The sequence below is a fragment of the Cavia porcellus genome, unplaced genomic scaffold, assembly GCF_034190915.1.
Source record: "Cavia porcellus strain 051 isolate PalLab524CR breed Dunkin Hartley unplaced genomic scaffold, mCavPor4.1 scaffold_33, whole genome shotgun sequence".
NCBI classification, from domain to species: Eukaryota; Metazoa; Chordata; class Mammalia; order Rodentia; family Caviidae; genus Cavia; species Cavia porcellus.
The window spans coordinates 34010889-34037213 of NW_026947516.1; the positions used below are offsets into that span (position 1 = coordinate 34010889).

General features: G+C 40.2%; 1 protein-coding gene across 49 annotated transcripts in view; it reads right to left on the minus strand.

The window, feature by feature from the left end:
- Tasl (TLR adaptor interacting with endolysosomal SLC15A4) overlaps positions 1-26325 on the minus strand; it is a 111227-nt gene that overhangs the window by 43408 nt on the left and 41494 nt on the right. For 39 of the 49 annotated variants that reach the window (XM_063242854.1, XM_063242848.1, XM_063242840.1 and 36 more), the window contains one exon: positions 4924-24387. The gene's annotated coding sequence lies outside the window, so the exon portion shown is untranslated. The remainder of the gene's footprint in view (positions 1-4923; positions 24388-26325) is intronic. The other 10 variants (XM_063242861.1, XM_063242859.1, XM_063242860.1 and 7 more) reach the window with 9 other exon arrangements.

Sequence of the window (26325 nt, forward strand, 5' to 3'; positions counted from 1 at the left end):
TGCAACCACACCCTAAGTATAAACATTAGAGATTAAGTATGGATCACCTTGAGAAGCCAGGAATCACCATCCCAACCCACTATGGGAAGAGCCACTGAACCATGAAGAATGCTTGCTTGGTATGTGACTTGTTTCCCCATTTATCCGTAATTTGGTCAATTCTACCTGAACAATTAATCTGATTGGTTGATCATAGTTCTGTCCCATCTCATGCCTGTCTGTCTTGTGAGTTCTCAGTCTCCCCCCCCCCCCCGCCATTTTAGGCCTGTATCACCTCATGGTTTTACTCTATAAAAATCCCTAGAAGAAAAACAACCCTTGGCAATCCACTCAGGACCCCTTCTGTCTCTCAGACAGAAATCCTCTTTCTCTCAATAAATATTTTTGCAATTTAACCTCCGTTGTTCCTAAAATTCATTCTTCAGTTTTAGAGAACAAGAACTCATACCAAACATAGGTTGAGAATTTCATTACCTTATGTCAATATTCTAATCTGAAGGGCAGGTGTTAAAACCATTTTGGTTTGCTTTTGTGGTGGGAAGAGGCAGGCAGGGTCTCACTAATAGCCGAGGCTGGCTAATCCTCCTGCCTCAGCCTCTCGATTTCTGGAATTACAGGTGTTGGCCTGTATGTCCAGCACTCAAAACCATTTTACTAAAACATCTAAGTAGAAATGATAATGAGAAATCTCAAATAAAAAGATAAATTGTTTAATATACATAATTCATATTTATAATTATTACTTGGATAACAATAGAACTAAAAGAGTTTTGGCTCAGACAGGACACTGTAGCCGGTGAAGCCTTAGAGGCAGAACCAAGGAGCTCCTATCTCCCGCACCCCTAGGAATTTACCTGTGACTCCATCTTCCCTGCCCCTAGGAATTTACCTATGGCACCAAACAAAGACCAATGGGCTACTTGTGCCTCCCTAATGCCCCCTTAGGTTCCACCCCAAACCAAGGCTACTTATATACCCCCCACGCCACATGTCCACCAGAGAGAAAGCTGGACTCCAGCGGTCGGGGGTGTTTTGGTTTTCTTTCTCTGCATTCTCAGAATAAAGGCCTCTTTTGTTTTATACTTCTCATCTTTTGGATACAACCTTATCATTACTACTTACATACTTTTGCTTATTTGAACCTAAAATGATGTTGGTTTGTTTCACTTTCTCATGGAGACACAAAGCCACATGTGGGAAAAAACTCTCTAAAATACGTGGAAGAAGCAAGAAGTTAATTCACAGGAATTAACTAATAATAGAAACTTAGAAGCAGTGTAGTTTAGTTTACATTTTTAGACTTTTGAGATCAGGATGTGGTGACCAAATGTGCAGATGGGAAAATGATGTGGTCTACATCACACTGAGCATATGACAGATACTCATCTAGATCACACCTGTTCCTGGAGAAGATCAGGGCACTGGAATAATCATGAGTATAACAATAGAACCATTTCCTTTGCCATTTAGCAGCACAAAAATTGTCTTTGTATCTATTTCCTTTTTTTAAAAAATAATGGTAATAGAACCATTACTCAACAGACTAAAATAGATTTATATGTTAGTTTCCAGGAGCTTTTCCTAAATGGACCTCCATTTCTCCAGCCAATCCAAGCCTACTCATTTGGAAAAAACAGTTATTTATTTTTATCCATAGAGGAGCCACAGAGATGACTCTCCTTAAAAAAAAAATCAACTATCTCCATTTTAGTTATACTTGGCCCTCTCTCCATGTATTGATATGTACAGAGCTGGCTAGGCTATTTCTTTGCCTCTTCAATTGGCTTTAAGCAATGTAAATTGGTCTGGCTAAGGAGCTAATGTATAATTTCTGAAGCAAAGTGACAGCATTGCCCCACCCAATGACTTCCCAAATATGTGGTTGAGCTGGGCAGAATGGAGAGCTGTACTCTACACTGGGACCGAGCCTCAAAACAGAGGCTATGACTTCCTAGGGCAAAAAGGATTATCCATTAAAACTAAAGCATGGACGCCAAGTTATTAGCCATTATCCCAGTTGTTATACAGATTGCTCTCTCTGGATTTCTTGTCCTCTACATATCACAGATGTGATCTCAGATCTCCTACTTAGGAGCCCAGCTCATGGTTCATGGCAGTCACATATTTCCCCACCACTCTCACTGTCACTCATCCCCAAGCCACTCCTCTCATAGAGAATTAATAAAACCTGGAAGGGCTCTGGGTCAAGGCCTTTGCTCTGCTGAACCACTAACTTGGCTGGATTTAGGCCTCCTTGGCTCCCCATAACTGTGTATATGTCTCAGTGTCTTTATTCTCAAATGGGTTACAATAAAGTGGTAAATTAACTGATTAAAATTCTAGTATCTTCTTTTTAGGATTATAAGTATAAACTTTCCTGGACCACAAGGAAGACAAAAAAGAGTTCTCCATATTTATCTATGAAAAAGCCCAAAAGAGCACAGTTGCAGAACTGGCCTTTCCCATGCCTGGGAAATAGAAGTTCCTCTCCTGTCTCCTTGTCCCTACACTCTATACTCCATCAACTTTTACTCTACTTTCCCTTCATACCTATAGCTTTTCTGTCTCACTTTCTGAATTCTAATTGTTCTGTCTTGCCTTTCCCAGATAAAAAGAGGGTGGGGTGTCTCCATAGGAAGGAAAGGGACTTTTGTTATGTGATAGCTCGGACCCTGGAATAAAACCCAAGGAAGCAAGAAATTAAAATTTGGGGAGCAAAGGCTTTATTTTAGGCCAGGCCTTGGAGACGCAATCCCCGGGAGCCAATTTGGAGACTGCATGCCTTCAGCTAGAAAGGTTGAGTTTCAAAGCTGAAAACTACAGGAATGTTGCGAACCTTGACCCAGTTAGATAGCCTCTGAGCCTTACAGAACTTCCTGTAATTTCCATGAAGTTAACCATTTCTTAAAGAACGACACATTTTATTACAGATAGGCAGATGACGGTAGGGGAGGGGGTTACAGGAAACTGATACCTAAGGCTTTTACAGGCTTTCAGGAAATTGAAACTTAACGTAGAAAGACAGGAAGTGAAGGGGGGGGGGTGAGCGGCACTTACAGAACAGAAATGAGGTGCAAGGTTAAAACTAGGTTACAACATTCCCCTCTGATGTTGTGACTGAGGTCAAATCTTTGACCTAATTTTTAAGGATTTTGAAGTACGGGCTTGTAGGCATGCTGGCATAACATCATCAACTTTATGCCTTGCATTTGATGTCTGACATATACAGTTATTCTATTGAGTATATAAGGACCTACTGTGACCAAGAGCAGTACTCCTAACAATGGTCCAAGCAAGGGCAGGAGATAGGGCAGGATTCCATTTTAGACACTCCATAAAGCATTTTCAAATAGCTCTCTCCTCCTTTTAACTAGGTCCTCCTATAGTCTCTTGATTTTATCCCCTTCTGTTTTGGAGAACTACTTCAGCCAATGAGTCTATTTGGTCTTGAATGACCTGAATGGTACTACATAATGCCTGCACATAATAACGATCTGGTTGGAAAGTTGGACAGAAACCCCTACTCCTGCTGCCCCCATACCTAAGGCTCCTGATATTGTTAGGCCTACCAATAAAGGAATAAATTGAATTGCCCTCTTTGAGCAGTCTGTAATGTAATCTAAACTAGGAATGGGAACAGGCTCATCCCTGGGTAGGATCTCTATATCAGGCAATAGGACTGCTGTTACACATATCCCTGTCCAGTTAGTTGGGAGGAAAGTATAGGCCATATTTCCTCCACAAATAAATACTTGCCCTTTGGCAGGATAAAGGGAGGTAGTCCGGTTAACTATGGAACTACAATTAGTAAGTGCAATGAACCCCACGTCAATGTCGGAGGTATCATTATGAAAACCTCCTTGAAGACAGAGAGAGTCCTTGAAGCCTACTGATTGTACTCTAAAGGTGGGACCAGCATTACAATTTAAGTAATCTTGTTCCTCCAGCGTAGTCAGAGAAACATTGGTGGGAATCACAAGGGCCATGGGGGAGCCCTGTGCCATGCATAACCAGCAATCTTCAGCCAAAGTTGGGTTGGAAGCATTTAAGGCTTTATGAATGGCCTCTAGAATATCAGAAGTTTGAGCATCCAGATCAACTCCCTGCGATTTAGGCAGCACCAAGAGGCAATAATGTATCTGGGGAAACATCTTTATTAGCTGCTTGACTCGTTCCTCAACCATGAGTTCTCTGATCTTATCTTGTGGGCCGCTCCCATCAGACACATGTATAGGAGCCACCCTGCTCCAGCACACTGATTTACCAACCGTGCCAAGACATGAGGCTTGGGCATACTTTGAACTTCCTATTATTGTCAGATTGGTGGACCAATCACCTCGAACACTTCCAGTTCGTGTCCTCATAAGCTCAGCAGTGAAGTAAGTTTTGCTATCTATGCCTATACATTCTTGTACAGAATCATAGCAGGAGGAATGCATTTCTGAATACTAAGAACAATTCTGAGAGCATGGCCCTGGCTGGCTATCTTTGTTAGGTATCATGTGGGGCTTTAACATATACATCTACCGTTGAGTCAAACCCCCTGTAACTGAAGGTATAGCAAGAAGGAATGTTAACTTGTCTCCACAATCTGTCCGAAGACTGTATGTATACAATTTATCATTTGTGTGGGAAGGATCTCGATCCTTGTTTCCTACTGTATGTATAATCCCCCCCCAGTTGGTGTCTTTACCTTTAGTAATATAGCCCCCTCCACAATCACAGGGGTTCCCATACAAAGATCTTAACAATTGTTCTTTGCTTACAGGGGGACTAAAGCCGCCATGCAAGGTCAGCATCAATGTTATTAAAATCAAAGCAAGCAAGCTAAAACAGTTCATGCCTGGCATAATCTAACTATGCTTTAGTCAATTTTAAGTTTAAGGGGTTACCAGTCTGCTGTACAGTCCACTGAGAACACACCTCACTGTCTGTTGCTTCCAGCGGTTTGACATGGGTATGGTGAATCCACGCAGTCTTTCCTGCTACCTTGACGGGAGTGCTGAGCACCACGGTGAAAGGTCCTTCCCAGCAGGGTTCGAGGGAGTCGCGGTGGTGACATCGCATCAAGATTGGAGTCCCCAGCTTGATCAGAACCTTGGGGGGCATCTCTGAAGGCAGATCTGGGTGTTTTTGTCTAAACAGCTGGTGGATTGAAGTCAACACGGGTTGGAGAGTCTGCAGGGACTTAATGAGATCCTGATTAGTTATTTCAGCTAGTTTATCTTCTGACAATCTTGGAACTAATGGAGAGGTCCTCCCTAACAAGGCTTCAAAGGCGGAAATTCCAGAAACATATGGGGTACATCTAGCTCTTAACAGTGCAAAGGGAAGAAGGCTCACCCAATTATCACCAGTTTCCAAGGACAATTTAGCTAAAGTATCCTTGATAGTCCAGTTCATGCGCTCTACTTGCCCTGAACTTTGTGGCCGGTAGGCACAGTGGAGTTTGTAATTAATCTTTAATGCTTGGGCTAACTTTGAGGTGACTTGGGTTATGAAAGCCGGGCCATTATTGGACCCCATTAATAGTGGCAGGCCAAATCAAGGTATGATCTCATGAAATAGCTTTTTAACTACTCCTAAGGCTGACTTGGACTTAGTAGGGAAAGCCTCTACCCAGCCAGTGAAGGTGTCTACTAATACCAAGAGATAGTGGTGCCCCTGTAAACCAGGCTTTACCATGTCTGTGAAGTCTACTTCCCAATGTTCTCCTGGAACACTTCCTTGATGTCAGGTGGTCTCCAGTGTAGAGCTCTTGGCTGAGTTGACTAACAAGCACTGTGGGCATCTGGAGCTCAAAGAGGCAGTCAGTTTGCAGAGTTTTGGAATAAAAAACCAAGTTCTGAACAATTCTGCAAGTTTAGTTCCACCTAAATGGGTAGTTTGGTGAGCCCAGTGTATCAGCTCCCAGCTTTGTGCCTCCAGTAACAGTACTTGTTTATCAGGTAACTGGTACCAGCCCCCTGGGGTGGGGGACTTCTCTTCAAGTTGAGATGCTAACTGTAGGTCTTTCTTTGTGTAGACTGGTTCTGACAAGGTCAGAGGGACTAACATCAGAGCAGTTACTTCCTTGGCAGGCTCCTCTGATGTGGTTGCTATTTTTCGAGAGGCTTGATCTGCCAAACTGTTTCCTAAGGTGACAGGGTCATCTCCTGTCTAGTGAGCCTTGCAATGAATAATAGCAACTCATTGAGGTAGCCAGACAGCTGCCAACAAGTCTAGAATCTGTGGAGGATTTTTAATCTTAGTCCCAGCTGAGGTTAAGAGACCTTGCTCCTGATAGATGGCTCCATGTACATGCACAGTAGCAAAAGCATATCTACTGTAAGTATACATGTTTACCCTCTTTCCCATGGCTAGTTTTAGCGCCTCAGTTAAAGCAATGAGCTCCGCCTTTTGGGCAGAGGTGCCAGGCTCTAACCGCTTAACCCAGAGTACCTCGTTTTCGGTGGTCACTGCTGCCCCAGCCACTCGTTTGTTGTTCTGGATGAAGCTGCTTCCATCAGTGAAATAGTTGTCAGCATTTCCCAAAGCCTGGTCGGTAAGATCAGCCCGTAGGTTCTGCTGCAGTTCGAGGATGTCAGCACACTCATGGAGAGGTATCCTTTGTTCCTCTGGGTCATCATCAGCATAAGGGTGGCTGGGTTTAAAGCTGAAGAAGTCTTGAAAACTACCGACTCTGGGTCTAGAAGCAGGGCCTGATAGTGTGAAATTCTAGTGCTCGAAAGCCATTATTCTGGAGGGGTTTTGATAAGAGTCTCTAAACTGTGGGAGATCACCACAGAAATCTTCTGTCCATAAGTAAGTTTTTTTAGCCTCTTTAAGTAACATTGCCACAGCAGCTAGCATTCTCAGGCAGGGGAGCCATCCTCCTGTCACCAGATCAAGTCTTTTGGAGAGGTAGGTTATAGGCCTCTTCCAAGAGCCAATGTCCTGGGTTAGGACTCCTTTGGCAATGCCCCTGAGTTTATCTATGAACAAGGTGAACAGCTTGGTAACATCAGGATGTCCCAGAGCCAAGGCCTCTGTCAAGGCCCACTTGAGTTGCTGGAAGGCCCATTCACAATCATCAGTCCAGTTCAGTGAGTTTCTCCCTTAAGGGAGTCATATAGGGGGTGAGCTGTTTCAGTAAAATTTAGAATCCATAGCCTACAGTGTCCAATGCCACCAGAAACTCCCGTACTTTTTTTTTTTTTTTTTTAGTTTCTCTCTCATAGAGCAATTTTAACACCTTGGTTATCTTCTTGTTGGTAGCTTCCTGTAAATTCTCTCTGTTTTCAGAGACCTTTTGTGCTATCCCTATTAACTACCTGAGGGGCATTTTCTCAAATCTCTCAAACCTTTGCAATTTTTGTCTAACATGTGGGGCTGACTGAGTTGCAAAGAGAACAACTGGCGATACTGGGGGGAACCTCCTTACCTCTGGTTGTTCAATCAGGTTGGGACAAAAGGAGAACATGGTTTTGGCATTCCAGATCAGAGAGCAGGCTTCATCTGGATGGCACACCGCTTTTTGTCCCAGGGTGTCATGTGGCAGGCCATCATTTTACTGAAATTACATGCTTAACAAAAAAAAAACACTTTTTCATAGGTAACAAAATTGTGCTGCATAATCTCCCAGATGTTCACAGCACATGCAAGAACTTGTATCTTATCTCTATAATCACCTATAATCTCATTTTAATGGAAACATTTTGCAGCAAAGGTTTACCAATCTTATGAATCAACCAAAACTGATCTAATACTGTCAAATTCTGAACAAATTTACTTCTTGTCAAACCTGTTATTTGCAGTACTATAAACCAAGACAAATAAAATTCACATCCTCTCGAGCTTTCTACAACTTACAATATACCCCCAAGTTGAGCTTTTATCTTCTTCCACATTCTGGCACAGCCAGACATTTTTCCTTGAAGATAAAACCACTTTCTTTGTCCTTCTTTTTCTTACTATTATCAGTCAATTACCTTTCCTCTTGCTTCTCAGACAACATTAAAACTCTCAACAAAACCCTTGAAGTCACCTTTTAGTAGTCTAAAACATATTTAATTATTTTATGTCTTTTTACCACATTAAAATCTACTAGCAGGTAATTTCTTACTGTTATGGTTTTTTGTTTTGTTTTGTTTTGTTTTGTTTTGTAGTTCTGTATTGCGTGTACCCTTACGCCGCTTTGGTTTGTTTTGTGTTTTTCTCTTTTTCCTCTTAAATAAAAAAAAAAAATGCTATTATTTTTCACAAGTAAAAAAAAAAAAAATGCTGTAAAAAACTGTAACCTTTTAACTGGCTCAAATATAGTATGACCTGGTTTTTACTTGGTAAAGTTGATATGATTCTTTAAAACCATAAATATACATATATATGTGTGCATATGTTTACATTTTAATGAGAAAGAAAAATACTCTTTTTAAAAAGGCATGCCAAGGTTGCAAGTAATCAATTGAGGACTAAAACATTAAACAAGGCACCACAACATAAAAGACACAAACAAAGACTGCTTCATGCACAATTTGGTGAGCTAAAGGAAATAATTTTTTTACTATGAACCTTGAGTCTAATAAGCCATATGGATCCTGCAACAGAAATGGGTAGCGAGCCCCTAAGTTAGGTAACAAATTCAAACAGGCAGACAATTCTAAAGTACAAAAACACTGAACATAAATATCTAAATCCCTTTGTCCATTTTGGGCTCATAGAAGGGGTTCCTAGGAGAGAATGTTCAGTTAGATTTGGGGTAACCAAAAGGAGAACAATTAGAAAAAATGGACACACAGACAGACATACAAGACAAGACAAGCTGCAGCAAAAATGGCCTTTGCTAAAAATTGGTGAAATTTTGGGATCTGGAGGAATTAACAAATTAACCAACAGAGTGGTTCCCCATCCGGGGCAGAGTCACAAATGGACAAAGTTAGTCCCCAAAACTATACAAATGGACAAGATTTGTCCCAAAAAACCAATTGACTCTGTCCTCAGGAGGTCCCCGCTTCCCAAATTGAGGGCGTCCCCTCCCGAAGAGTACAAACTGGCCACAGCCCAAACAAACCCTCCAGAGTACTTACTTTCAAATGTTCAGAAATGAGTCTGGGGTCTTGCTCCCATCCCAGACGAGCCCCCAAATGTGATAGCTCGGACCCCGGAATAAAACCCAAGGAAGCAAGAAATTAAAATTTGGGGAGCAATGGCTTTATTTTAGGCCAGGCCTTGGAGACACAATCCCCGGGAGCCAATTTGGAGACTGCACGCCTTACAGCTAGAAAGGTTGGGTTTTAAAGCCAAAAACTACAGGAATGTTGCGAACTTTGACCCTGTTAGATAGCATCTGGGCCTTACAGAACTTCCTGTAATTTTCTTGAAGTTAAGCATTTCTTAAAGAACAGCACATTTTATTACAGATAGGCAGGTGAGGGGGTTACAGGAAACTGATATCTAAGGCTTTTATGGCCTTTCAGGAAATTTAAACTTAACCTAGAAAGATAGGAAGGGGGGGGGGGCTGAGTGGTGCTTACAGAACAGAAATGAGGTGTAATGGTTAAAACTAGGTTATAATAGGACAAAAAGGAAAACCAGTAGGTGTACAAGCTCAACAGAAGAGTTTATTTCAGAACAAACCCAACAGGGACCACCCTGGCACTAGAGGCCAGACTGGCTGGCCCTCTGCAGGCTATAAGTTCTTTACAGGGTCATGAGCATAAAAGCAGGGAGGAGCTGTAGAAGGGGAAAGTCACAATGGGCCTTGTAGGGGAAGGATGAAGTTCAGTATAAACAAGCTGTGGCTATCCACCTGGGACAGGTTTGAGACTGTCCAAGAGGTTGTATGTTGTTTGTGAAGAGCATGGCTGAACAATGATTGGGAATTATGGAGGTAGCTGTGCTTACCCCCATAAGCTGCCTTATCAACTCACGAGGATATATCTGCAGCAGGTGTAAAAGCACAGCAGGGGAAAGGGATTTAAAGTGGTCTTTGTTCAGACCAGCATGGTAGTAGTCTAGTCCTTCAACTTTGAGACCAGGAAATACTTTCTTGGGGGGTAACATCATTTACCAGCAAGAAAGGAGGAGAAATCTTGTTCTATAAGGACTCCAAACTTTTCATCTGTCTCTTTCTCTGTCTCTCTCTTTTGATCTGTCTCTCTTTCTCTCCCTTCCACTTTCCCTTTCCATCTGGAGATTTCAGTCTCTGCTCATCCTATCCAAAAGCTCACCAATAACATGAATGAAAAAGGAAGGACACCCAACTTTTCTCCAAGAAGCTCTGTTTTTCCCAGGCTCATCTACTGTTTCTGCCCACCCCAGCCCTTTAGACTCATACCCAAAATGAGTTTCTCCTTCCTCAAGCCTTCACACTCTCTATTAAAAGTCTCTATTTCCTGATGAACATGATGTGCACACCTACAATTCCAGCTATTTGGGAAGAAGCCAGGAGGACTGAAAGTTCAAGGCCAGCCTTGGAATCATGATGAGAACATGGTGTGGGGGGGAGAACTCTTTTTTCCAATCATAGAAATCAAATCCCAGATGGACTCCACTAGGAACTCAAAATTGCCAAGTTCTAGTTACCACTTAGAAATGCCTCAAGGAGTCAAGAATCTATGAAGACATTTCCCCTGTAAGAATTGTTAACACCTCTTGGTTTTGATCTGCAATTTTCTTAACATAAATACCAAATTCATCCTGCTGGTTAGCTTTGTCTAGGAATCCTAACTACATGTTTAGCCATTCTTTCATTCAATAGGAAGTTTTGTAGACAGAACTACCATAAGAACTGTGCTAGTTAGGCATTGTATAAAATGAAATTCCAATTTTCATAAAATCAATCCACACATCCAACTTGATGACTATCATCAGGGTAAGTCCCCATTGTAATACAAGAATTATTACACAAAAGATAACCTGAGCCCCTCAAAAGGTTGGCAGAAGACCAACATTAGAATGCAGGGGGCAGCTATTAATTCTCCCAAGATTTCCAACCTTAGGGAAAGAACTGAGGAATCTCTGTGAAAAGAGGATCCAGCACAGCACTGTGTTAGGAGAGGTACTGAATTAGGGTTGTGGGAAAGTTGGAGAGGAATTTTAGAGGAGGGGAGTTTGAAACCCTCCTGTTATCTGTCTCAACATGGTGAAAAAGTCACCACAAGCAAGGGTCAGAAAATAGATCCAGCCTGAGTCTAATGTGGTGGCACATGCCAGCACACTGGGAGGTTGAGACAGGAAGATCAGAAGTTTGAGTCCCTCTAGAACAATTTAATAAGACACTATCTCAAAACAAAAATAAAAAATGGTTGGGGACATAACTTAGTGCAAAGGCCCTAGGTTTAATCCTTGGGGATGGAGGTGGAAGACGGAAAGAGTGAAAGGGAAGGAAGCAGAGAAAAGGTAGGGAGAAAAGGAGGAGGGAAGGGGAGGGGAGAGAAATACTACAGGGGAGGGTGAAGAGAGGAGAAAAGAAAGGAAAGGGAAAGAAAGAGAAGGGAGGAGAAGGGAGGACAGGGAGGGGAGAGGAATAGACAGGACAGAAGAGGAGAGAATAGAACAGAAAACAGACCTGGTCTGGTCTTGAGGGTCTCATCACATCAGAGCCTCTGCTATGAAGAGAAAGACTGCTGCAAGAGGCAAGAGAACCAACTAAAACAGCAAGCAGGCAAACGGGCCATGAGGATGTGTTATAAGGCATAAAACCAGGATTCCATCTGGGCAGAAATTTCCCCTTTCCACACAAAGTAGGAAAAAAAGATAGTCTACAATTCCAATAGTGTTCGTTCATTCTCCATAGACTTCTCTTTGCTTTACTGTCTCTAGTCACCGACCCCAGCCATTCCCAGTCTTCCTGGTGTTCCCTCATCCCAGCTACAGATGGTGACTCTCCACACTCATTCCCATAGTGAATATACTAGTTTGCATTCTGACCAACAGTATAGAAGAGTCCCTTTTGACCCATAACTTCACCAGGACTTTTTACTATTTGGTTTCTTGATAATAGCCATTCTTGCTACAGTAAGATAGAATTTCAGTTAGAATATTTGCATTTCTCTAACAATCACTGATTTTGAACTTTTTATATGTTTCTTTTTAAAATTTGAACACAAAAAATAAAAACAATGATACAGAGTTTCAAAACAAAATAATAGGAGATTAACAATGGTTAATATATTGGGTATTGTTATCTTCAAATATTTGCTTGGATTATAAGATATAGGCCTGAAAATTTATATATTTCTTGACCATTTATGTATTTCTTATTTTGTAAAGTGTCTATTCATTTCAGTTGCCCACTTTTTCACTGGGTCATTTGTTTTGGTGGGGGGATCTAATTTATTTTTAGTTCTTTATGTATTCTAATTATTAGTCCTCTGAGGAATATCATGCAAAAATTTTTCCAAATTTCATAGATTGTCTCTGTACAGAAGCTTTTTTATTTTTATATGGTCCCATTGTTGATTTTTTGTGTTATTTCTTGAGCAATTGGGGTTCTATTCAGAATGTGTTTGCCTATGCCTGTGTTTTCAAGAATTTTACCTATGTTATCTTCCAGCAGGTTAAGTGCTTTTGTTTTAACATTTTGATATTAGTTTAGTGCATTGTGAGAGATATGGTTCTAGATTGATTGATGTTCTGTCCTCACATTGGTCACTTGTGCAGCTGACACAAACAATATAATTTTTAATCTCCTTGGTTTTTGTTTGAAATCTTTTCATGGACTCTTTAATTCTTTGCTAAAATAGTCCTTAGTGTTTTGTATCATTTTATTTAGCTCATCTAGTGTTATGGATTAAACACTGGTCACCAGCTGAATTAAATCAGCATGGTGCTGCATGTAGATGGCCCACCTGAGGAAAGTTGCCAGCTTAAAAGGATATATAGAGAGGAAAAATGGGGCATTGTGGGTTCTCCTAAGTGTCATTGTTTGGAGCCATTTTTTCTCCTTGAGGAGCTTGTCATGGCTAGCTTCCCTGATATGAATTCAGCCATTATCATCAGAGGAGCTCAATACCTTGTCATTGAGAGGGGATCTCTGCTCTTTTTACTGAATATTGCTTTCTGGCTCCAGAGGGGGAGATGTGTGCAATTTAATCTCCAGGAGAAGCTTATCATGCTGGCTTCCTGATACACACTCAACTCTTCTCTTTGTCAGAGGAGCTTGGGGTCTCGTTGCTGAACACGGCTGTAATACTCTTCATGGCAGCCCTGATCCTTATTTCAAAGTGTCATTTCTTGGCTTCAGTGTAAAACCTTCAACCTACTAGCACAGACCCTGGACCCTGCTAGCATAGACTTTCTAGCTTCCACCACTGATCTTTGGCCCTTCCCAGCACAGATCCATTAAAACAAACTTGCATGAGTCCTTGTCATAGGTTCTAAACCTCCAGTTGAACTTGTGGGAGGTACTGTCATGGCCTCTAGATTTTCAATTGGACTCACGCAGGTCATTGCTGTGGGATCCAGGCCCTCAACTGGATTTTGTAGGTCTTTAGTGTTGTGGATAGATTTCCTGCACTCTTTTGTATCTAACTCTGGATGACCATCATAAAATACTATAAGTTCTGTGTCTTGTATGTAATTGTTCTCCTTGCAATCCCGGACAACAATAAAAATTGGTACCAAGAAAGTGAGGTCACTGCTGTTATATTGCCTGGCCATGTGGCTTAAGAGCTTTGGGAATTAACTTGGAAAGATTTTGAAAGACTGGACAAATGACAGCCCCTGTATGCTGTAAACTATATTGAAGACGATGGTCAGAGCCTGGAAAATCAGAGTACAGATGGAAATGATGCCAGTTAAGATGAAGTTCAGGAGGCTTTATGTTAGGTGTATCCTGTATTCCACAGGGCCCTATATTTCCTCACAGTGTGGTAATGTCTGTGCTGAGACATATGCTTGCTCTCTTTTGTGAATAGGTAAAGCAGTCATACCTTAGATCTGTGCTGGATATAGGCAGCAGGGTCTCAAACTCACAGCAATTCTCCTGCATCAGCCTCCTGAGTGCTGGCATTATAGGCATGGACCACCACCCCTGACCCTCATTCACCACATTCTTAAATTTACATCTAATTTTTCAGTTTTTGGGTCCTGATTGGTGTCTCACATACCACTGTTTATCATCTCAAATTCTGCCTCTTCCGTGTTCTTGTGAATTTTTGCCATTAAGCCACACATTCCTACAGCTGATAGTGCCCTCCCTCCATGAGAGTACTGCTATTTATGTCAAGGGTGCTTTCATCTTAGATTCTTAATGTTGTCTGGCCTCAAAATATCAATATATCATCTCATTACTTAGAGTCTTCCATGTACCAAAGCAAGATGTTTCTTACATCCAGAAGTAAGAAGAAAGCTCCCCCTCTCTTAATCAGTATACTTTATCTCCTGTGCATTGACCCAGAGCTGCTTGTGCCTTGGTGTTGACAACATTTTAAATCAGGTTTTTAATCCAAGAAAAATATATGCAAAAGAATATGGTATTATTCTGTGAAAAGTCCCTTTCCTTTGCTTTTTCTTCTTTGTTTCTTGAATTTCCATAACTATGTCTTTTATGTGTGATAAATTTTCAACAATTTTATTTTGTTTTACTTTTAATATCCAATTAAAGCATATCCATTATAAATTCACTTTGGGAGGCTGAGGCAGGAGAATCACAAGCTCAAGTCTACTCATTTAGGGAGACTATCTCAAAATTAAAAACAAAAACTAAAGAAATACATGGAGTTGCAGTTCAGTGTGAAGGTCCTGCGTTCAATTCCCAATACTAAAAACAATCAGATCTTTACCTTCTGCCTAAAGGATAGCTGTTCACTTGCTGCCTACAGACATATTTACACACGTAAGTCAGTTTGAGGGTAGTGAACTCTTATCTAGGACTGAGGTCAAGTCAACTTTTTGTGGCCTGAAGGTACCCTTATACACATTTACTCTTCCTGACTTATTCATTAGTATATCATATAAGCCTAAATCCCAGCTCAAGTGAAGGCTACCATCCCAGGTCCACAAGGCAAACTAGGTCCTTTCCAGTGTCAGTCCCTCTCATGGATTCCTATCTGCTCTTCTGTTACTTTTACCTCATGACATACTCCCACACACACAAGTCTCTGTGTGATAACTACAGTGAATTACTGATAGTCCCTCAATGTGCCTCACTTTCATATCTCCTTAATTTTACCCAGGCTGGTCTCTCTTCCTGGAATGTTTTTTCACCAATTTCTAGTTGAAGATTTCTTCTTCATTCTTTATGACTCAGCTGTAATGCTTATCCACCTGTAAAATCTCCCTCAAGTTTCTTGGTCATAACAAATTAGTAGTACCTTTTACATAATTTCTTTACCAAAATATATGTGATTTTCTCACCTAAACATATTAGGCAATCTTGGTAGAATTGAATTGGCAATTCAAATACATTTGCTTGATAGTAAAAGCTATGTCCTAGACAGTAGAAAGGAGAGTGTAGCTTTAAAAAAAAGTGCCTATGATGTGAATGACTGAATAGATAAAGGAGGACTAATGTGGAAAATGAGACAGCATGCAGAAGGTAAATAGCGGTGTCACATCTAAAGGTATATGAATGTAGCAAGTGTTGCTCCACTTCTGGGTATGACAAATTATCATCAAAGGAGTTCTGTTGAAATTCTTTTATTAATGAAAGCAGTTTGATGAGACTGATGATGCATTCAAGGGCAGGAGGCAGAGTTCCTGAAATCAGACCTTAACCTAGCCTGAGCAGTGGGCCAAAGGCCTTTATATTCTAGTTACATTTGGGAAGGGATGTTTTATACCATCATGTACTAGCAATGTTCTAAGGAAGGAAATCTCTGCTCTCAGGTGTCTTAGAAGTTTGAGGATTTTAGGGTAGATGTTAAGGTATATGTTATGTGTATAACATTATGTTAAAAAAATTGACCTCGGTATATTAAGTGAATAAATAATAGAATACAGTTTCAGCTTTAAATTGAGCAGCTATTAAGAAAAAATATATGCAAAAGAATATGGTATTGTTCTGTGAATAGTCCCTTTCCTTTGCTTTTTCTTCTTTGTTGCTTGAATTTCCATAACTATGTCTTTTATGTGTGATAAATTTTCAACAATTTTGTTTTACTTTTAATATCCAAATAAAGCATATTCACTATAAAATAGAAACTTCAAAAGAGAATCAAGTGGTGGGTGGATGCACTCTGAGAACTGGAATCCAAATCATGGAAAATAACAACTTGGGGAAGAACAAAAGAGAAGTAGATTAATGGAAATCAGGAAGAAACTAACAGGAAAATTAAAAGCTACAGAGTATTTTGAGAAATATACCATAATGCAGATAAGGAAATGAAAACAGTCTGGATTCTCTCCCTGGCTCATAGCTCCCAGCTCATAGGGAAGGGAGTCTGGCTTTGCAGAAGTAAAGTGAACACTGGGGCTCCAAAAAGAAACAGAAGCAGATGACTTGGCTAGCAATATGGCCTCCAGGGGGAGTTTACAGTAGTAGTTGTGATCTGCAAGGACAGTACAGGGGTTTATTCTGAGGGGAGGGACTCCCACTGCATGACAGGCAATAAATTAGATAGGAGTCCCAGCGTAGGTGCCAACCACACTGCTGAAGAGTGCTTGTTTGGGCATCATTCTCTTAAGGATTGATTAAATTTGGGAATCAGAACAACAGGGGATGGCTTCACTTCAGGGGTCCCAGAATGACCTTCTCAAGGCACAACAATGAATAAGGAGTGGACTGCAAAAAGACCCCTTGAGAGGATTGAGCTTAGACTAGAAAGGACACAAATCCCATGTTCTATGGTGGAAGGCAAGGCCCAGGTTGAGTTGCACTGAGTCTGAAAGTCCTGGCATTGAGAACTTAGGCCCTCTTCCGGGAGAACATGGCGAACAGATAGCAGCAGCTATGGAGGCTCTCTGAAACACCCAGCTTAGAATTCAGGAATGGTGCTGAGTAAGGAATCATAAGTAAGAGGAGATATACCCCGGTGACCCAAGAATGAACTGGGCTGAGAGAAACCAACTGGGAATGCAATCCTGGTGCTATAACAGGAACAGATAAAGCCTCAGTGTGGAAGCTGGAGCCCGCGCCATTGGAAGCAACGATTTGGGTTTCCCGCCACTGCCACTGCTTCTGCATCTGCTCGGCAGGGAGAGAGACGCGCGGAAGCTCTGAGAACAGGAATCGGTGAACGGAGTTGAGAGCAGGACGGGCGGAGAGCCGTGCATCCATGTCCGGTGAGTGAGGGAAAACTGGGACACTTCCATGGTCTAGGAGAATCCAACAGAGGACATTCTGGGACTGGGCAGACTTGCGGGAACAGGGCGCTGCAGTGACTTCAGTCACGTATCCCCCTCTCAAGCAGGATTGGTGAGCAGTGCCACGCCCACGTGATGCTGCTAGCTGAGACCCAGTAGGCTAGCACAGCCCAGGTCCCAGCTCCTGAAGGTAGACTGACCTGGAGGGGTGGGCCCTGAATAGGCTGCCTGGTCTACAACTTCCTGGTGCGCTGCGGTGGGTGGGAACACCTAGCCAGCGCAATTCAATCGGACTGTGGCTGACAGGGAAGGAAGCTGCTCCTCCTATATACGCTTGCATATATAAGGAACAAAGAATATGGGAACAGGCAGCAAGAAGCAAGGGTCCTCGGCCCCCAATCCTGAGAAAGAGACAACAGCAGACACAGCACCAATAGATATAAAGCGCTATCTCAAGAGCCTCCTAGACAAGTTCAGGAATGAAGTTATTAATGACCTGAAGCTAGACATAAGCAGAATAGTTAGAGAAATGCTAAGTACCACCCAAGAAAAAACAGATGGTAGAATGGAAGAACAGAAAAAGAGGGGAGAATTGTTTAATGGAGAAAATAGAGAAAGCATAGAATACATGAAGCAGGTTCAAAGAGACTACCAGGAAACTAAAAAGTCTATCGAAAACTGGCATAACAGCTTGAAAGAAACTAAGAACAGATTATCTGAACTGGAGGGCAGATTTGTAATATGGGAGCATGAAATGAAAAACTTCTTAAAAATAACAAAGAAACAAACAGCAATAATACAAAGATTAGAAGATGATAAGCGGGTCTATAACTTAAGAATTAAGAACATAAAAGAAGAAGTAGGGACACAAAAAAATGAACTACAAAAGCTACTCACAGAAATAATCCAGGATAATTTTCATAATTTAGCAAAAGGTAAAGATACTCAGTTGTATGAAGCATACAGGACCCTAGCCACCTACAACCCAAACAGAGCAACACCCAGGCATATAATAATTAAAATTCCAGAAATCCAATACAAGAACAGAATACTAAAAGCCGTCAGAGACAAGAAACAGATCACTTACAAGAGAAAACCCATCAGAATTACAGCAGATTCTCGGCACAAACCATCAAATCATGAAGAGCGTGGGGGGAAATAATTCAAGCTTTGAAAGATAATAATCTCCAGCCAAGATTGATATATCCTGCACAACTATCCCTGGAAATTTATGGAAAAACAAGGTGCTTCCAGAATAAAGAGGAACTAGGGGAATATGCAACCAACAATTCAACTCTACAGAGAATACTGCAAGATATTCTAAAAAAGAAAAGTATGAAAAATTCAGAAGTAGCGGCAGAGAGGCCATAATTAATGGAGCAGAAAACAAAATGAAGAAGACAAACTGACAACTAATGACAGAAAAAGAGCTCAACAGAAATGAGGCAGAGAAGATTGGATGATAGGAACAGCTATTTTGGAGAAAATGACGTCTTAAGAGGTAATACTAATTTAGTATCATCTTGTTTTGAAGTCTCATCAAACTTTTGTTTTTCTGTCTCCATTGGTCTAAACAGGTGGTATCTTATTGGATTTTATTATACATGATACTATAAGCAAAACCTTTTATAGACAAGGAGATTATACAGAAACCATTGTTCATTTTCTGTTAGTTGATTCTAAATACCCTGTAATACTGTCATTCTCTTAAATGGTTTTACATTGTTTTGATATATTTGATGCTACAGTATATGAAGTTATACTCAAAGATTTCAAGGAAAGAGACAATATGGAAACTACTTTTATGTCGGGATAATCTTGTGGTGAAACACTATTTTGCTTAAATGGTTATGTTTTGATCTGTGCTGATTTGCTGTTATGCCCTCTTTTATCTCAATCTCCATTTTATTATTTACTTTTATCCTTTTAAGGGAAAAATAAATAAAAAATAGCAGGATATATTATAGTAACCCACTTTGACTTTCCATTATCTTGATTTAAAGCCCTGTATTGCTCTCACCATCTTGTTTTGACTGATGTTCCTCTATTCTGTTTTGCTTCTGGTTCGAAAGTTTAGGCAACAGCTGTGAAGATAGTGGGATTCATTATGACACCCATTCTAGTTGACTATTATCTACTTTTGAAGACCTATAATGTCTCCAATGTTTTGGTTTTGTTGGTTTTGTTCTTTACTGTTTTGTTCAAATTTTATTATAACTAATGATATAGGCAATTCTATTAGAGATAGCAGGAGGCATTATGGTAACCATTGTTGATCACCTAGTATTATGCTTTTACATTATCTATTACATCCACCCTTTTGATTTGACTGACTGTTCTCTTATGTCACATTTGGTTCTACTCTTTTCCAAAAAAGTAATAAGAACTGTGGGAGCAACAAAACCCAAAATGTGTAATTGTCATTGTACAAAAGAGAGGAAAAGAAACTGCTCTAAATGATATAACTGCATGTATATTTATGTGTATAAGATAGATAATGATATTACTGAGTTTTGTTGGATCATTGAACATAACTGTTTGCAGTCTCACTGTTGGAATGTCCACTTTATAAGCTTTAATTTTGTAACTTGAACAATTATTTCTAAGATGACAAAATGTAATCCATTAATTAGTGATTTCCTGTTTATTTTTTCTGTAAATCTGTATAACTTGTACCCTTTCTCTGTTTTTTTTTTCTTTTTCTCCTTAAATAACATTTAAAAAAAGAGAGAACTTGGCCCTTGTCATACTATTGCCTGTATCCATCATGGATCTGGGGCTTACTTACCTTCCTTATCTACCCAAAAGAGCAGGATACATCTCAGCTTGGACATTGTCACAACCTAGGGTACACAGATGAGACTGTAGAATGGGGAGGGGGACTATAAAAACCACAAGATGTAAGGCTGAATAGATTCCGGATTCAACACTGCAGACCAAAGAAGAAAACTATTACAGACAGTTAAATTATGTAGAAATATTTTGGATCTCACAAAGCAAAAAAGAAATTATGTAGAAATATGATAGTTAGACAGGGCTGAGCCCTCGAGGGAGTCAGTGCAAAAGATGAAAATCAGTACCGTGGCTGGTGGTGCACATGAAGTTTAAAATCACAATGGTTAGTTCTGCATACTTCCCTAAGGGATGAACAGAGGCTTGGGATCATTGATATCACCCTTTTGAGATTTCTGATGATCTCATTATTGACAGGCCATCCTCCTCCATCTACTAACACTAAGACTAAAAGCACTAAGACTAAGAACACTAAGACTAAGACTAAAGAAAAGACTAAAAACTACAGATTATTGATCAAGGTTAAAGATATCCCTAGCTCCCATTACGTCAATATTACCTAACTGACTATACATGCAATCTTACTGATTTATCATAATTTTTGATCCACATTGTACCTACCACATGATTTTGCTCTATAAAGCTTCAAGAGTTGCGCTTGTTGGTACATCATTCAGGACTCCTCCTGTCTCTCAGGAACCTTCTCTATTCATCATTGCATTTCTCCAATAAATTTTCCTCTTCTTAACCTGTCATTCCTTGGAATTCATTTTTTGACTTTGGGGACATAAAATCAGTGTATTTGACATCTGGTATTTCCCCTATATCAAACCACTAACTCAAAAATATAGAGAATTTTTTCTGCTTTTGAGTTTCTATAATACCCTGGAGTTCATGACTCAAAAATACATGTATTTCTCACAGTTCTGGAAAATGGAAGTCCAAGATTGGATGCCAGTATGAGTTCTAGAGAGAAGCCTTTTCTCATTTACAAATACCAATCTTCTGGATGTATTCCTATGTAGGAAAAGGAGCTATTTATTTGTCCAGTTTCTTATCAGAGCACTGATCCCACTAATAAGAGCTCTATCTTCATGACTTAATTACCTACCAAAGCCCCATCTCCAAATACCAGTTTGTTGGGGTTAGGATTCCAATGTATGAACATACATTTAGTTCACTGCAATAACCAAATCCCAAGTCCAAATGATAGTTTGACAGCTCCCTTCTATCAAGTTCCCATATTTTTTTTTCCTACTCTTCATCCTGAGATTAGTCCAAGTTTTCACAATTTTTCCCCCAATACCAGGAATTGAACCCAGGGCCTTCAGCTGCACTATATTCCAAGTCCTCTATTTTTTTTTTCTTTTTGTGAGACAGCATTTTCACTAAATCACTGTTTCCCATACTGGGCTCAAAATTGCACTACTTGTACTTCGGCCTCCCAGAGCACTCAGATTATAGGCATGTGCCACAACACCCAATTTTTTTACTCTATTTGTCATTCTGTGTTTTGCAATCCTTCTCTTCTCATCCTTTCTATTTTAGGCTTCTATAAACAGATCAAATCCTCCTTATAATCTCCTTCTCCACCCTTGGTCTCCATAAGAAAAACACACCTCTGAAAAGCTTTCTCCCTTTCACCTCAATTTGTTAACTTTGTACAAATTTGTTAACTCGATTCCTCCAAAACCAACCTAGTCCCTTCTGTCCTTTGTCACTCATCTGATACCCTTACATTTACCAAGGATTTAAACTAGTTTTGCACCACTTGAAAAGTTGGATGTGATAGATTATTTGCAAAAGAATACTATAAAATTTAACCCTGTTCTTAAATGAATATACTTTTCCATGTGATTCAGCTCTTCTTCCCATCCATACAGTAAATGGAAAGGGATGGGAGTTGTGTGCCCTGAAGTGTAAACCTGAATCTCATGCATACTGCACAAATGGCCAATCATGGAGTAGGCTCCCCAGATCCAAATAGATGGAGTTTATTTTCTCATCCCTTGAATTGGGAACTAGTCCTGATTTTTGTTTGTTTTTGTTTTCTGGCTTTTCGTTTGTTTTATTTTTTTCATGGTTTGTTTGTTTCTTCCTTTCTTTTTTATTGAGACAGGGATTCTCTACATTGTTCAGGCTAAATTTGAACTGTTGAACTCATTATGTAGCCTAACTGGCCTCAGGTTCATAGTAATCTTCCTGCCCCAGCCTCCTGCATACTAGGAATACAGGCATGCGCCACCACACGTTGCTTGGAACTAAACTTGTGAGTTGCCTTAACCAACAGAACACAACAAAAATCATGCCACACCCATTCCAAGCTAGGCCTCAAGAGACCTGGAAACTTATTTTCTAATCCACGTGTGACACTAAAGCTGACACATGAGGAATCCTAGGAAAATGTCTTTGAGGACAAAATCCAAAGGGAACAACAGGTCCAGTTGATAGTGCTAACTACTAGACATTCAAGTGTAACTGTATTGCAATTATCAAGCCCTAATTACCTACCACATGACTGAAGTTATCTGCATGGCCCCACACAAGAACAGTAAAAGAATCACCCAGAACACTAAGCCCAAGTTGCTGATGCATCAAACAGTAAGCAAATAAAATGGTTGTCTTGGTTACTTTTTCTTTCTCATTGTTGAAACAAAACACCTGATGCTCAAAATTAAAAGGAAAAGGTTTATTTAACTCATAGTTTGTGGAAGTTTCAGTCCATAATCTGGTGGTTCCAAGCCAGGTTCATGGCAGAGGGCAACAGTTCATGGTGTGGAAGACAGCAAAAGTAACAAGAGCAAAAAGGAAGTAGTACACAGAGAAGAGTCTTTATGTCCCTTATATTGTATATAGGCCACCCACTATAGTGTGGGTATAGCATGCACACTCAGAACCCAGCATTGGATCATGAATAAATCACAAATTCTACAAATCCCACCTGCATGACTGCTGGAGGCTTTGGGGAGACATCTAAACACAAACTATAACATTCCACCCCGGGCCTCACAAAACTCTTGCACATCCTTTATGCAAAAGACATTTAGTCCATCTCTAAGAGTTGCCAAAATCTTAACAGTTTCAACATTGCTGAATAATCCAATTCCCAAGTCTCCTCCAAGACCTAAGGCAATTCTTATCTGTGAGACCCTGTACAAATGAAAAGTTAAACACTTTCAACATTCAATGACACAAGATAAATATTACCATTCCAAAAGTTAAAAACATGGCAATACAAAGGAATGAGACAAAAGCAAGTCCAACATACAGCAGGGAAAATATTAAGTGCTGTAGTTCCATGTGGAACATCCAAAGAAATCTGTGGTAAGTTGTGAGCTCCAAAGAATTTGTGTCATTGCACCCCTACAGCACACCCAGTGATTGTTGCTCCCATGGATTCTCTTTTGAGTCCCCCTTGCTCCTTCCTGGCAGGTTTTCTCACATGATCTATGTTCCTGGCACTTTTGGCTTCACACTCACAGCTTCACACAGTGCCCTCTTGGGCACACTGGCTGACCTCCCATCCCTTTTGAAATCTGAGATTTTTAAACCTGAGAACTCTTGCATTCTGTATGTGCATTAAACCAGTGCCACATGGATGATGCCAAGGTCTGCTGCCAGCAGTAGTCTGGATTTTTTTTCTCTCTTGGCTGTAGGAATCAAGTGCCTGAATTTCTGGGTATTCTGAATCCAATTCCAAGGATCAAATTTTCTAGGTTGCCACCATTCTGGAGCCTGGTGTGGCCACCACTGCCATTCTGAAATGTAGTGTCTGTGGCCTAATGAGTCAAGTATGATAGAAGCATGACTCATATGGCACTTTGGTGATTAACTGGTTACTCAGGCAAAGCCCAATCTATACTATGAAATGTCAACTGCTTCAGAGATGAAAAGAGTTGTGTCTAGAGGAAGTTCTTGTTGAAGCGTTTTGTTTCTGCTGGGTTTAAGCCTTTAAGCAGATCCTCCTGAGATAGTATATCAAGACTTCTCTCAAAGCACCATTATGGAAATTAACAAATAAATCACTGAAAAGTAAAATTAAACTAAGATCCCTAGGAAAAGAAAATCAATACTCTAGAACATGACTCCATAGCTCAATTAGACTGCCATAATTCTTAAAATTATAGCTTTTAAACCACTTCAGATTGTCTATCAATGTAGTATTGTGTTGCTGAAAAATTAGGGAGGCATGTTCTCTGCCTACAAGATCCTGTTCGTAAACCAGATGTTTCTGGAACTACTTTTTGCTAAAAAGATTTAGTCCCCCTTCCAGTTCAATAAGAAACAAGAATTATAATAGTTAAAACATACTTTTGTTCTGGGGCTATGGCCCAGTGGCACATCACCTGAGTGGCAGGCATGAGGTTCCTGGTTAAAAAAAAAGAAAAGAAACATTCTCAAACCTAACATATTCCAGATAAATGGGTAAGCAATAACAATACTATATTTTAAAATTAAAAGTTGAAGATTTAAGGATAAGCAAGTTTATGAATGTTGAATGTCTTTCTAAAGTTAAATATATATATATAGGCCAAGTGTGGTGTCACATAGCTGTATACCTGTAGTCCCAGCACTCAGGAGGCTGAGGCAGAAGAACTGTCATGAGTTTGAAGCCAACTGGGATTACACAGTGATTTCAGTGCCAACCTGAATTACATAGTGAGACTCTGTGTCCAAAAACAGAGTTAAATATGCATTAAAATTTATTTTGTTTTTCAGGTCCTGAGGATAGAATCCAGGACCTTACAAATGCTAGGCAGGCAGTCTACCACTGAGTTTGAGTCCCAGCATCTTTCTGAAGTTAAGAAGATACACTCTTGATTGATTTTTTTTGAGAGTTCAGGAGGTTTTTTGTTTACTTGTTTTTGTTTTTATTTTAGTTTTTCTCAGCACTGTGGATGTAGTAGGAAACTAGAATGTGACAGTCTGGCTGGAGCAGTTAGGCATGACCTTCTCATTGAGAAAGAATATTATCCATGGCTGCAGAAAGCAGTGCCCAAACCTAAAGCAGGATCAAGCCAAGTCCTGAGGTCAGCACCAATCTTCTGATTATGAGAACATGCTGAACCTGGCACCTGATCTCAGTCTTCTATGAAGTGATCAAAAGGGACCACCTGGAACAACTATCAAAGGAGATGTAAAAGAATTGCATCAACAGACTTTGTCACACCCTCTTGTTCTTACAGTGACTCATAATGCTTATAAGACATATCTTCTCTTATTCTTTTCTCCCTGAGTACTTTTGTATGCCCCCTTTTTTCTTTCTGTCTTTTTTCCATTTTTGCCCCAAAATAAATGGTTACCTTTAACATCTACCAACTGACCTTACTAATTTATTGATCTGGACAAATAAGAAGCTATAAAACACTGCTGGTCCATACCCCTGTACTGTAATAGGGATTGGACCCAGGAGTACTATACCACAAAGCTACATCACCAGCTCTTTTTTCATTTTCTTTCTAAAATTTCAGACAGGGTTTTGCTAAGTTTTGTCCAAACTGGGTTCAAAGTTGGCAATCATCCTCTCTCAGCCATCTAGAATTCTAGGATTATGGAAGGTGCGCCATCTTGCCTAGCAAGAGCCTAGAATTTACGTAAAATATATTCCTATTGATGTAATTTTTACAAATTTTTACTTTTTTTTTTTTTGTTTGGGTGTTTGGTTGAGACACAATTTCACTCTGTAATTCAGCCTAGTTTTGAACTCACTTTATAGCCCAGGATGGCCTCAAACTTCCAGTGATTCTCTTATCTTAGCCACCTGAGTGTTGTGAATATAGGTGTGTGCCACCATGACCAGTTTCTAATTTTTTTTTATATCTTTGGTACTGTAGATTGGACTCAGACCTTTTGCAATGAAGTGCATCACCAACTCTTTACTTTTATTTTTTTTATTTTGAGAAAGGATCCTACTAAATTGCCCAGGCTGGGTTCAAACTTTCATCTTCCTGCTAAGCAGTCTCCTAGAATGCTGGGATTACAGGTGTGCACCACCACAGCCAGTTTAGAGACCATTGTTTTAGTCTAAGATTTTGTGTTAGGCTCCAATAGATCAGACCAAAAATCAAAATGGAATCACTCACATCAAGAAAGGGTCCTCAGTCCCCAATCCTGAGAACACTGATCCAGGAAAGGGAAATGCAAAGGAAGACAGAAAACATGCAATATCAGACATGGCACCAATAGACATAAAGGGATATCTCTAGAGCCTCATAGATGAGTTTAAAAATGAAGTATTTAATGAAATAAAGCAAGATATAAGTAGAATAGTTAGAGAAATGCTAAGCACTGCCCAAGAATGTTCAG